The sequence below is a fragment of the Carlito syrichta genome, unplaced genomic scaffold, assembly GCF_000164805.1.
Source record: "Carlito syrichta isolate Samal-C Ts95f unplaced genomic scaffold, Tarsius_syrichta-2.0.1 Scaffold313324, whole genome shotgun sequence".
NCBI classification, from domain to species: Eukaryota; Metazoa; Chordata; class Mammalia; order Primates; family Tarsiidae; genus Carlito; species Carlito syrichta.
The window spans coordinates 90,705-103,995 of NW_007257420.1; the positions used below are offsets into that span (position 1 = coordinate 90,705).

The 13,291-nt window shown below is 38.2% G+C and overlaps 1 pseudogene; it reads right to left on the minus strand.

Moving 5' to 3' along the window:
* Positions 1-12,809: 12,809 nt before the first annotated feature.
* Positions 12,810-13,291, minus strand: part of LOC110596732 — a 667-nt pseudogene continuing 185 nt past the window's right edge.

Sequence of the window (13,291 nt, forward strand, 5' to 3'; positions counted from 1 at the left end):
ATTTTAAATGTATCATATGAGTTTGCAGGTATCATTCAGATCCCAAGGCTATGTCTAAGATTTAAAAAAGAAAAAAGGATCAAACCATGAAACAAGAAGTTGTCTTAACATCAACCATCAATTTAGACATTACATTATTGTATCAATTTAAAAAATGACTTTTTTTTACTCAGGCAGGATCAGTCTCCTGATTTGGTCAGACTCAGCTATTTCCTATTTCCTGTATTTACTCTCATCCTCTGCTTATGCAGCTGTGTTCAAGATTCTCGGTGGCTCAGTCTGTAATCCCAGCACTGTGGGAGGCTGAGGTGAGTGGATTGCCTGAGCCTGCGGGTTCGAGACCCGCCAGGGCAACTTGGCAAGACCTCATCTCTACAATAAGTCAAAAATTAGCTGGGTGTGATAGCGCGCGCCTGTAGTTCCAGCTACTTGGAGGGCTGAGGCGGGATCGCAGAATCCCAGCAGATCGAGGCTGCAGTCAGTGGCCAGGAGCGGCCACTGCACTCCAGTCTGGGTGACAGAGTGAGACTCCAACTCAAAAAAAAAAAAAAATTCTCTTCCCTGTATCCCCATACACAAATTCTCTCTCTCCTTCATCAACAATTTCAATGGCACCTCTTCCATAAGGTCTTTTCATAAATCTCCAATTGAAAATATTATTATTTTATTTATACAATTTTAGCTGTGTGGTTCTGGCACTTGCCATAATAACCATTCATTTTAAATACAGAATACCTAGTTAAAGTTCTACTTCTACATTTACCAACTGAATGGTCAAGAGCAGGCCAATCTACCTTTATGTACCTCATTATACTGACCTGGCAAAGAGGAATATTAGGGCTCATGGCAGAGACAATGCTTTTTGTATATTACATTGTGTGTGTGTGTGTGTGTGTGTGTGTGTGTGTATTTTTTAAAGTCAGAATCTTTCTCTGTTGTCCAGGCTGAGGTGCAGTGACATGGCTCACTACAGCCTCTACCCTCCGGGTCCAGGTGATCCTTCCACCTCAGCCTCCCAAGTAGCTGGGACTACAGGTGCATGCCACTGTGCCCAGGTTTTTTTGTTTTTTGTTTTTGTAGAGACAAGGCCTTACTATGTTGCCCAAGTATGTCTAAAACTCCTGGGCTCAAGCAGTCCTCCTGCCTCGTCCTCTCAAAATGCAGGGATTACAGGCATGAGCTACTGCGCTGAAAATTTAAAAAAAATTATGAAACCATCGGAACACAACATTTTCCAACTTTTTTTTGGATTTTTTTTAGGTGATAAGACTATTTCTGATCAAGAAGATGTGAGCAGTAATGACTACACTGAGGGTCCATGTGCTCTCCCGTACCCAGTAGCCTTGAGTTGAGATAGAGGGGTTGGAACTGAGGTTCGTAAATGGTAACTGTGGTCTAGGATCTTAAACACTCTGATTCATGCAGACATGACTCATTCTTTGAGTGATACTTCAACTTGTGTTGAATTATGTCACTGAAATTTAGGGATTAATATATTATCATAAATAGCTTATTTTACCCTGTTCACAGAGTTGAGGTGAGAATCCAATGAAGAGTAGCACTTTTCAACCATATGCTATTACTTTTTACATGCATGAACTAATGTAATGATATGTTAAAAGTATCTTGAAAACTATATTATATAAAAGGACTAACACATTATGTCTGCACATACATCTCATTTTTTTGATCTGTAGGTTCTTTAAGAATGGATTGGAATACAATGTATTTAATATTTAAGACATCATAGCATTGTATTTAAGAATGTGGATGTGGGTCCCATCATTGACACTTACTAACTGTATGATTTTGTGCAAGTTACTTAATATCTCTATTTCATGGTTACTCATCTGTAAATAGGGTGAATAAAAGCACCTACCTCATAGAATTTTGGTAGAGCATAAATTATTTAATGCACATAAAGTGCTTAGTAAAACAACTGCAGTAAACCAAGAGTTCAAAAACGGATTCACTGTTCTTATTTTCTTTCTTTTTCTTTTTTTTTTTAAACAGGATTTATTGAGAGGACATAAAAGCTCCCACAGTGGGAAGGGCCCTGAGGGGAATGCCCCACTGTTCTTAGTTTCTACAAGGTTTTTCCCAGAACTCAGAAGTGTTTTAGAAAATGGAATAGGTGCAAAAACTAAATGTTTTCTTGTCTCTGCAGTAATGACTTCTCTTAGATTACAACATAATTTTACTTATCATGTCTGTAGTCAAATTTCCTATCATTTATTTTCTACATTTCTTTGGTACCCTTTGATTATAGCTTTTTTTATTAAGAATTTTTCTTCAAAAATTAAAGAACAACTTTTATTTTTGTGTTATGTAGATGTACAGTAAGTCCCCTGTGATACTAGATAGGGAAAGAAAGTCACAGAGTGGAGAGCTATTTAGAAGGGAAATTCAACAGGATTTGGTGATGGCTTTGACTTGGGAACAGAAAACATCACGAAGGAAAACAGGTTCCCAGGGTGATTTCTGGGTATGGCACCCCTAGGTGGATAGTGTAGCCATGCTCCAAGATGAAAAAGACAGGGGACAACTGCAAAAAAAAAAAAGAAAGAAAAGAAAAAAGATGCTGCCTGTGAAGTCCAGCTCCTTTCAAGTATCTAGATCTTCTTACACTTACACTGGAGTTTTATTAGCATTATTTCCTGAGCTGTGGCTTGTTTGAGAGCAAGGGAGGGACATCTAGGAAATCACGGAGAGGATCTGTAAGAAAAATGTCTATTTTTTCATCAATCTGCTCCAACTTACATTATATCTGTAGGAATTAGAAATGTAAAGTCCCAGGGAGGGGATGTAGAAGTGTGAGTAAAAAGCAATCGAAAATTAGTGGTATAAAATAATCAAGCATGAAAGAAAGCTGTGGTTTGGGTTACTGAAAAATTTGGATTGTTGAATAAAAAATTAAGTTCAAGCTTTCATATACTTCATTAAGCTTTACTCTCTTCAAAAACATTTCCAAAAACAAAAATTTGTCTCCTTCAAATCTCATGTTCTCAGTGTTGGAGGTGGGGCCTAATGGGAGGTGATTGGATCATGAGGTGGCATTATTCCTGAATCTCTTGGTGCTATTCTTGTGGAAATGAGGGATTTCTCACTCTATTAATGTGAGAGTTTCTTGTTTAAAAGAGCCTGGCACCTCCGTCTCTCCCTCTTGTTCCCACTTTCACGATGTGACTACCATCTCCTCATGTCTAGTAGATGCTGGTGCGATGCAGAACTGTGAGCCAATAAACGTATTTTATGTATAAATTATCCAGCCTCAGGTATTTCTTTATAGTAATAAAAATGGACTATTGCAACTTGTACAAAAATTATCTAATAATAAAGGGAAAATAATGATGTGGCGAGTAAGGACCAATTGCAGGAGAATATCCTAGAGTAAGTGAGGCAGACATAATCCTTTGTACAATGGTTATGGTTTTTTCTTAGATAGAAACAGCACCAATTTGCCATTATCATAGGAAAGAAGGTTGGTTATATAAGTATAGATGCAAGTAAGTTGGTAAATTTTGTGATAAGAACATGGGAAAATTTTATTCTTGTCATCCATATTTTCTCAGTGATAGCAGAATCAAGGTCATCAAATGAGAATAAGGACAGGGATATTGGAGTTTTGTGAGAGAGGGTAAAATATGAAATCTTTACCTGGGGGAATGAGAAAACGAGTTAACTTAGGAAATGTGGTAGAATGTCTTGTAAGTTGAGGTCAGTGTTGATGAATTTACAATTTCAATGGTTTGCATGACTGTTTGTTTTCTTCTAGTCATGAGTTCAGATGCTTGGCATAGGATAAGAAAAAGTCAAAATTGAATTTAAGCAGTGTTAGTGTTTTGATAAGTGATTACAATGAAGACAGACTAAATCCAAATGGAAAAATAAAGGTAGTTTCTTGGCAGGAGATTTGAAATGAATTCTGGGTTTTTATAGACCATAAATGGCCAAAATATTTAGATAGTCTCTCCAAATAAAAGGAAAATTTTATAAAACTAAAACTCTAAACGAGGGGCAAGGAATCATAGATATTGTCAAACAGATGAGTCTAGGTTGCCTATACCTTGGATATTTTAATGGAATGGGCAGGAGAGGTGGTAATAAAAAGGAAGAGAGAGAAAGCTCTACTTACTAAAAAGTACCATATTTTGGTGATTTTGACTGCTGTCTTATATAACACATTGAAGAATGATGAACTTTGGATTTGGCAAAACATCCTGTTGGATGCACCCCTTATACAACGAAAACATTTCTGGGGAATTTGAAAACCTGCACCAAATTTAACAGCTAAAATTAAAGCCATGCCCATTCCTGAGCCAGGTTCCAACACTGTAAGGAAACTTCTTCAGAAATTCAACTGGTTCCTCAAAACCAAAAAATATAAACAAACAAACAAATAAATAAACATAAATAAATAAATATGGCAGCACTCAGCGACTGGGTGATTTTCCATGTTATTATCTTCTGTTCCATGTTTCTTTCTCTTACTAGATCCCTATATCCTTAAATAGCATCATTACAGTCCCGACGTAAATTCTCTCCACTCTTTATCTTCATATTCCATAAGTGATTCAGTCATGCTGATTTTTATTTTTAAAATTTTTCTATGAATAATACACCTGTCTCCCTCTAATTTGGCTCTTATTACCTACCACTTAGATTACTCCAAAACTTTCCAATTGTTTTAAGTCTCTCATTCCTCCAAATCATCTATCATACTGCCATTGAAGTTATTTTCCTAAGAAAAGACAATAATGTCTTTACATGCTTTTTTTCCTCAAATGTCTTTAGTGGCATTGAACTGTGCAGTGTAAGAAACAAACTGGCCTCTCATTCACTCTCCTTTCCCATCTGATTTTTAGTTGAGTTTTTTTTCCCCCAGTATTATCTTCTATTATTTTTCTTTATGAACTCCCTACTCTAGCCAGGTTGGATAATTAACTGTCCTCTAAACACACTGTGAAATGTTCAAGACATTTATTTCCTGTGCAATGTTTCTTTTCCCTTGAATTTCAGTTAGACCCAACCAGTTTTTCCTCAAGGATCATATAACATATTGCTTACATCATTGTGAAACTTTTTTTAATCTCTCTTATCTTACTGCTAGATACTTCACACGCATTATTTTTTTAAAAATATTTTAAATATGTGGGGTACAATTCAGGCTTAGGTATACAAATGTTCATTATGCAGGTACCCTTGTGGTTGAGGTGTGCCCCCCAGCAGTTTAGCACTACTGCCAACCCTGCCCCTGCCCTCTCCTGGCAGTTTCCCACTACTGCCAATCCCTCTCTCATAATATTTTGATAGTTCTTCAAGGTCTGGTTGTGAGTGAGAACATGAGTTACTTGGTTCTTTGTTTCTGTAATAGATCATTCAGTATTCTTCCAAGTTGCTGCAAAGTATATAATTTTGTCCTTCCTTATGGCTGTGTCATATTCCATCATGTACATGTACCACATTTTTAAAATCCAATCCTCTTTCGATGGGCAGCACAGTTGGTTCCATATTTTTGCTGCTGTGAATAATGCTGCAATAGACAAGCATGTGCAGGTATCTTTTTCATAGAGTGATTTGAGTTCCTCCAAGTATATTTCCAATAGGGGGATTGCAGGGTCATATGGGAGGTTGATTTTTAGATCTTTTAGGAATCACCAAACTGTTTTCCACAGAGGCTGTACTAGTTTACACTCTCATCAACAGTGTAGAAGTGTTTGCTTTTCATCACATCCTCTCCAGCATCTGTTGTTTTTTGAGTTATTGATGATGGCCATCCTGACTGGAGTTAGGTAGTACCTCAATATGGTTTTAATTTGCCTTTCTTTGATAACTAGGGAGGCTGAACACTTTTTCATGTATCCATTGGTTGCTCATATGTCTTCTTTTGAGAAGTGTCTGTTCATATCTTTTGTCCACTTTGTAATGGGACTGTTTGTTTTTTTCTTTTTGGCACATTTCAGTTACTTGTAGACCCCAGATGTTAGGCATCTGTCAGATATACAGTTGGCAAAGAACATATCTCAAAATAGTAAGAGCCATCTGTAAGAAACTGACAGTGGCTACCTTTCTTCACCACAAATTGAGCTTACTAGAAACAGAAATGACAATGCAATAAAGCTAGTAAAATAGAAATAAAAATGGAAAACCAAGATTGAGAAAAATAAATATACTTACATTGTGATTCAATATGATGATCACTGTCAAGCCTAGCTCTGAACTTCTTAGTGAATACAATTTAATCTTTTATTTATTAATTCATTTCACAGATATATTTTAAATGCTTTCCCTAGGTCCTGTACTACGGTAAATCTTCAGGATACAAGTGTTATTTTCATAGGGAGCTTAAAATAACAAGTTATATACTTCAAATTTTCCAAGGGAAAGAAACGCAACATTCTTCAAAAAAGGAATATTTCTCTCAGTGCTAATGTTTGAGAGAAATTTCCTATTTATGACTTTATGAAGAATTGAATAAAATAACTGGCAAGTGCCTCAACAATTTTTTTCACAAAATATGGAAGCAAAGCTCAATGCCAAGAACAAAAAAGCAATTTGCATCACTGATATATAATACCCAATAGCACTGGTGCCTTCATTCATCAGTATTATCAAATATAGCTAAATCCATTGACAACAATACTTTAACACATTAGTCAAATTTATTTTATACATTTTCTTAATACCTACTACTAAGTGATCCTTAATGATCGGCCTTTATCACTGGCATTATCCAATTTATTGTGTGAATTCTGATTATAACTTCCAATTAACAATTTAAATAAGAAAATTGTATAAAATAAATTTGTACCCAGCTCTATTAAAATGTGTTACTTTTTCTTACATTTATAGGTAATTTTATGTGTGCTTATATCTTTAGGACACTGGCGTTTTTCTCCTTCTGTGTTAGTTTTCAGAATAGAGTAACTGGTGTGCTCTTCCTATCTGTCAATGACCACTTGTATACCTAACCTTAACCCTGAATTGTACCCCACATCTCTAAAAAAATAAAAATAAAATAAAAGAGATTGTTTCCTTCTCTGGGATTATGATGTCCATTTTCTTCCCCAATCTCTCTTTCTATTTTTCTGCATTTTCTCACCTGATGTGGAATGTGGAATGGGTTGCCAGCATCTATTCCATTTCTTTGACCAAAGCAAAATTAAACAATAATACTAATATTTATCAACAGTGGTTAGCTCTTAGAGAAACAATTGACTTAGGGTAAACTGTTTTTAGTTGTGAACAGGCTGTTTGTGTAAACTGCTGAATAAAGGTAAGTGAAGTGTATGAGTAATTTAAAGACGTTGCTAATTTGGTTTCACTTTAGAAAATTTTAATAATCTTGGATATGGTGGATAAAACTTCAGTTGAAGGTTTTTTACCTGAGTTGTGAATATGAATAAAACATAAAATTCTTCTGGACTGTGAATTGCTTCCTGAGACATATTTAAAACTTATGCAATCACTGTTTCAGCAACTGTCTAGTTCTGTGCACAAAGGAGGAACTTGATAGATGCTTAATACAGGGGTCCCCGGCTCCCAGGCCAAGGACTAGTACTAGCCTCTTAGGAACAGCACAGCAGGAGGAGAGCTTGGTCTTCTATCAGATCAGAGGCACATTAGAGTCTCATAGGAGCACAACCCCTATCATGAGCTGCACGCACATGGCGAAGGATCTAGGTTGCCTGCTCCTTATGAGAATCTCATGCCTGATGATCCTGCCCCCTCCCCACTCCCTATGCCCCACCCCATTTGTGGAAAAATTGTTTTCCACTAAACTGGTTCCTGATGTCAAAAAGTGTGAGACTGATGGCTTAATATATAAATAATATAACTCTTCTTTTCACTAGTTACCTTTGTATTTTTGCTGAGTCATATGAAATTCGAAATCAAGTAGAGATAACTGACACCAATGATTAGATTAATGCTTGTTGTTTACTACTGTGCCATATCTGGAACTCATGCTCACCCTAAGACACTCTTTATTCTTCTATAGAATACAGGATTCTAGACCTTTCTCTTGAATACTGTCAGTATTATCACCCTCCTCAATAATGCTAAAATTACATTCTACCACCTAAGAACCATATGCCTGATATTGGATTTATTTTCTTTTGTTTTGCTTGGTAGGGAGAGGGATTGGTCACAAATTAGATGAAAGACACTGTTAATGGCACTCTTTCTTTATGGTACCTCCTATTGCATGTCCATAGTTGACACAAATTACTCACTAGATTAAAAACTTGATGCAATTTTCAAAAGCCATGATGCCTATACTAGAATGCCCATTGCAATGTCAGAAAAAGTTTCAGAGAAACTCATAAAAAAAGAAATGTGAGGATGAGATGGTGGTGAGAGTAAATAGATCCTTTCAGATCATTTATTTGTGTCATGGGAAAAAGAAAATGTCTACACACACACACGCACGCATGTGTGTGATCTGACAATTAAGATCATGAACTCGTCCTAGGAAAAATACTATTAACTCATTGCTGAATATCACTACAGCCACCTACAAAGAACTCCCCTTGGGAAGCTATGCACTGACACCAGTGCCTAGTCCATCCATCAAAGCAATTTTGGAACTCTTTTTTGGAATGGCCATCAGAGCTGTGGTCATATTATCCTTGATGTCCTGAATGTCATTAAAATGTCTTTCTTTCAATATCTTCTTTACCTTCAGGTAAAGAAAAAAGTCATTGGGAGCTAGATCAGGGGAGTAAGGAGGGTGTTCCAATACAGTTATTTTTTTGTTTTGTTTTGTTTTGTTTTGTTTGAGTTGGAGTCTCACTCTGTTGCCCAGACTGGAGTGCAGTGGCCACTCCCGGTCACTGCAGCCTCGACCTGCTGGGCTCCAGCCATCCTTCCGCCTCAGCCTTCCAAGTAGCCAGAATTACAGGCATGCACTACCACGCCTGGCTGATTTGATTTATTGTAGAGATGAGGTCTCGCTGCCCAGGCGGGTCTCGAACCCGCAGGCTCAGGCAATCCACTCACCTCAGCCTCCCAAAGGTGCGGGATTACAAGCTGAGCCACGGAGCCCGGCTAGTTATTTGTTAACTGACCAAAAACTTCCTCCCAGACAGTGCTGTGTGAGTTGGTGCATTGTTGTGATGCAAAAGCTCCACTGGTACCATTTTTGCACACACCTTTTTCATCCAAAGATTTTCAGTTAACATTTTTCTGTTTTTCTATCAATGTTTATTGGGTCTGCTATGGTTCCCATAGTCAGACAATTTTAATGCACAATTCACTGAATTTTTGCAATGTTTTTTTATCAGTTCTGCTTGTTACTGGTCATCTTGACCTCTCTTCAACAGTTACACTTTCTTTCCCCTCAGAATAATGTTTAATTCATTTATTTGTACACTGTCATTTTTTTCACAGCATTATCCCCATAAACTTGTACTAACATGTTCATGATTTCTTTTCCACTCTTGCCAAGTTTAACAAGAAATTTAATGTTTGTTTGTGGCTCTCATTCAAGCTCCAACATTCTCATGATGACACACAAAAACATGCAACAATAATAATGGATACCACTCAGCAAGATATCACCACACTTTGGCACAAACACTGCTGTGAGATACTGATATATCTCAAGGTTATGAAACCTTTCCGAGTTGTTCATATAGTGCTGTCACCATAAGCACACATTGGCAAGTCTGCAAACTTAATTGTTACACATCATAAGCATACTATTCATTCATAAGAATGAAGTAATGTCTTTTGCAGCAACTTAGATGGAATTAGATATCATTATCCTAAGTGAAGGAGTGGAAAACCAAATACTACATGTTCTAACTTATAAGTGGGAGATAAGCTATGAGTCTGCACAGTCATATAGAATGACACAATGGACATTGACAACTCAGAGAGGGGAGGAGAAGGGGTTGAGAGATGACAAATTACCTATTACGTACAACATGTACTAGTGGAGGTGATTGATCTGGACTTCATCACTACTATATAATACACCATGTAACCAAAAACCATTTGTTACTCATAAAACTACTGAATTTTCTTTTGTTTTTTTTTTTTGAGTTGGAGTCTCACTATCGCCCAGACTGGAGTGCAGTGGCCACTCCCGGCCACCGCAGACTCTACCTGCTGGGCTCTGGCGATCCTTCCGCCTCAGCCTTCCAAGTAGCTGGAACTACAGGCACACGCTACCACGCACGGCTAATTTTTTTGATTTATTGTAGAGATGAGGTCTCGCCTGCCCATGCGGGTCTCGAACCCGCGGGCTCAGGCAATCTAGTCACGTCAGCCTCCCAAAGGCGCAGGATTACAGGCTGAGCCACCGAGCCCGGCTTGAATTTTCTTTTAATGCCAGGTTTCAGTTCCATGGCATATAGAGTGCTAAGAAGACATCTTGACATGTACAAGACAGGATCAGTTGAGACATCTCAGTTACAACTTCATTGGTTGGGTTTGCTAAAAGAAGGTGGTACATCGTTACTTCCAGGAAAAATTTATGGAGCCGCCCCCCCTGCACTTCCTGCATATTCAAGATGTTTTATTGTGAAAAATTTCAGTATTTCTTGTAGAATTACTTTAATAATATTACCCTTTGACATAATTCTACCAGCCTGCATTGAAATATATTATTAAAAAGAGTCTTGTGAAACTATTTACTGGACTTCACTCCCAGTTCTTTAAAATATGGTTTTATTTATTTATTTATTCATTCATTCATTCATTCATTCAGAGTCAGGGTCTAACTCTGTCACCCAGGCTAGAGTGCAGTGGCAACTCATGGCTCATCACAGCCTCAACCTCCTGGGCTCAGGCGATCCTTCACCCCTCAGCCTCCCGAGTAGCTGGGACTACAGGCATGCATCCCCATGCCTGGTTAATTTTTTATTTTTTTGTAGAGATGAGGTTTCGCTGTGTTGCTCAGGCTGATCTTGAACTCTTTAGCTCAAGTGATTCTCTCGCCTTGGCCTCCCCAAGTGCTGGGATTATGGGTAAGAGCCACTGTTCCTGGCCTAGAATACATTTTTCAATTTTATAAAGACCCCATAGCACAAATTTCTCTCTAGGTTTAGTACCGAAAACTGTGTCTCGTAAAAATGTGTCATAATACTCTTGTACACACTAACTCTTGTCACTGTGTTTGCCCCTTTTGCTACTCTGTAGGTCTAAGCCAAATTTGTGGGTCATGTCCTACCTTTTTCTAGTTTGTCATATTACACTTTGCATATTAAACTTGTGACTTTATGTGTATCTTATCTCTGTAATCTGTCTCCATTTTTTCCAGTGATAGAATCATAGATGGATAGACTGATTTCAATAGAGAAAAGAGGTCGACAAACAGATCCCAGCATGGTGTCAGAGAGATTCATCGTGCCAACCACAAACTTGCTCTGCCTCCACAAAACCATTTTACAAATTCATGGTGTTGCCAAAAGGGGTGAGAATAAGAATATAGGACTGGCTCAGCGCGACAGTGACATGACAGGAGTTACGACTCACACCCCCAGTCTTTCTCATACCCTGGTCCGAGACCAGAAGCCGAGTTCTCCTGTGCTGAAGGCTCATCTCTGTTGCTGCAGCTACAATTGCCATTAGTATTATGAGCTTGAAGTATGATGGCAGTTTCATTGTCTGTGAGAGAGTTGATGAAAACAAAAAGAAATACGAAGGCAGTTTAAATTGCTCAGAGGGGCCAGGTGATATGGGGATTTCAGAATATGCTTCAGCTCACTTCAGCAACATTAACATTTTTGTTTGAAGTAATCCAGGTAAATAGGGGACTCGGAAGATAGTTGTTTCCTTCAGTTATTTGTATCATCACACTGGATGCTGCTGAAAAAGTTCTGGTGCTGCCTTCAAGACATTGAAAGAATAGGTCATACTGTGCCGAGTGGGTTACTTGATCCTTTTGAAAATGAAAAATTAGCCGGGCTGGGTGGCTCAGCCTGTAATTCTGTGCTTTGGGAGGCTGAGGTGAATGGACTGCCTGAGCCTGCGGGTTCGAGACCCGCCTGGGCAACTTGGCGAGACCTCATCTCTACAATAAATCAAAAAAATTAGCAGTGTGTGGTAGCGCGCCTGTAGTTCCAGCTACTTGGAAGGCTGAGGCGGAAGGATCGCCGGACCCCAGCAGGTCGAGGCTGCAGTGGCAGGCAGCAGCTACTGCACTCCAGTCTAGGTGACAGAGTGAGACTCCAACTCAAAAAATAAATAAATAAAATAAATAAAAAATACAAAAGTTGGGCACGGTGGCACATGCCTGTAATCCCAACACTTTGCTGAGGCAAGAAGACTGCCTGAGCCCAGAGGTTCGAGACCAGCCTGGGTAACTTAGAGAGACCTCATCTCTATAACGAATCCAAACAAAATTAGTCAGGCATAGTGGCGCATGCCTAGTTGCTCCAGCTACTTGGAAGGCTGAGGTGGAAGGATGGCCTGAACCCACCAGGTCGAGGCTGTAGTAGCTGTGAGCATGCCACTGCACTCCAACGTGGGCAACAGAGTGAGATGCCAACTCAAAATAAATAAATAAAAATTTCTAAAATTTAAATTAAAATTGTATCAGATGAACTTAATAGCAGAATAGAGATGATAGAAGAAAATTAGTGAACTTAAAGATAGATCAGCAGAAATTATCCCATTTAAAAACCAGAAAGACAACATCTCTTTTAAAGAGGTGAGCCTCAGAAATCTGAAAGACAATATCAAAGGAAGACTTTATGTATTTGTGAGACTCACTGATATTGTTCTACATGTCATTGACAGTTAGTGTTTTTTAAAATCAGTATTCAAGTTCATTAAACACATTTTTGAAAGTGTTATAACATTTAACTCTCATCAGCTTCAAGGTTTAGGTTGCTCCCAAATTTTGCATGTAACTGAACTTTCAAATCTGCTAACACCTGCTGAATGGATTCCACTCTGGATTCTAAGGCATCGATTTCTTCTTACAAATTTTTATTTGCTTCTTCTGACATTTTGTGTGTTTCTTCGTGAGAATGGCTAATGAAAATATCACCATCCTGATAAGATATCACTAAGCCGTCATCATCTGCAAGCATAATGTCATTGCAAGCATCTTCTAAATTTTGGCATTCTGTTTTACTATTTCTTCCTTCAGCTCTGTGATTATATTTGTGTTCTGTGCAAATTTGTTTATCTTTTGTTGATTTTTTTTTAATTTTTTTATTTTTTTTTAATTTGAGTTAGAGTCTCACTCTGTTGCCCAGACTGGAGTACAGTGGCCGCTCCGGCCACTGCAGCCTCGACCCGCTGGGCTCCGGCGATCCTTCCACCTCAGCCTTCCAAG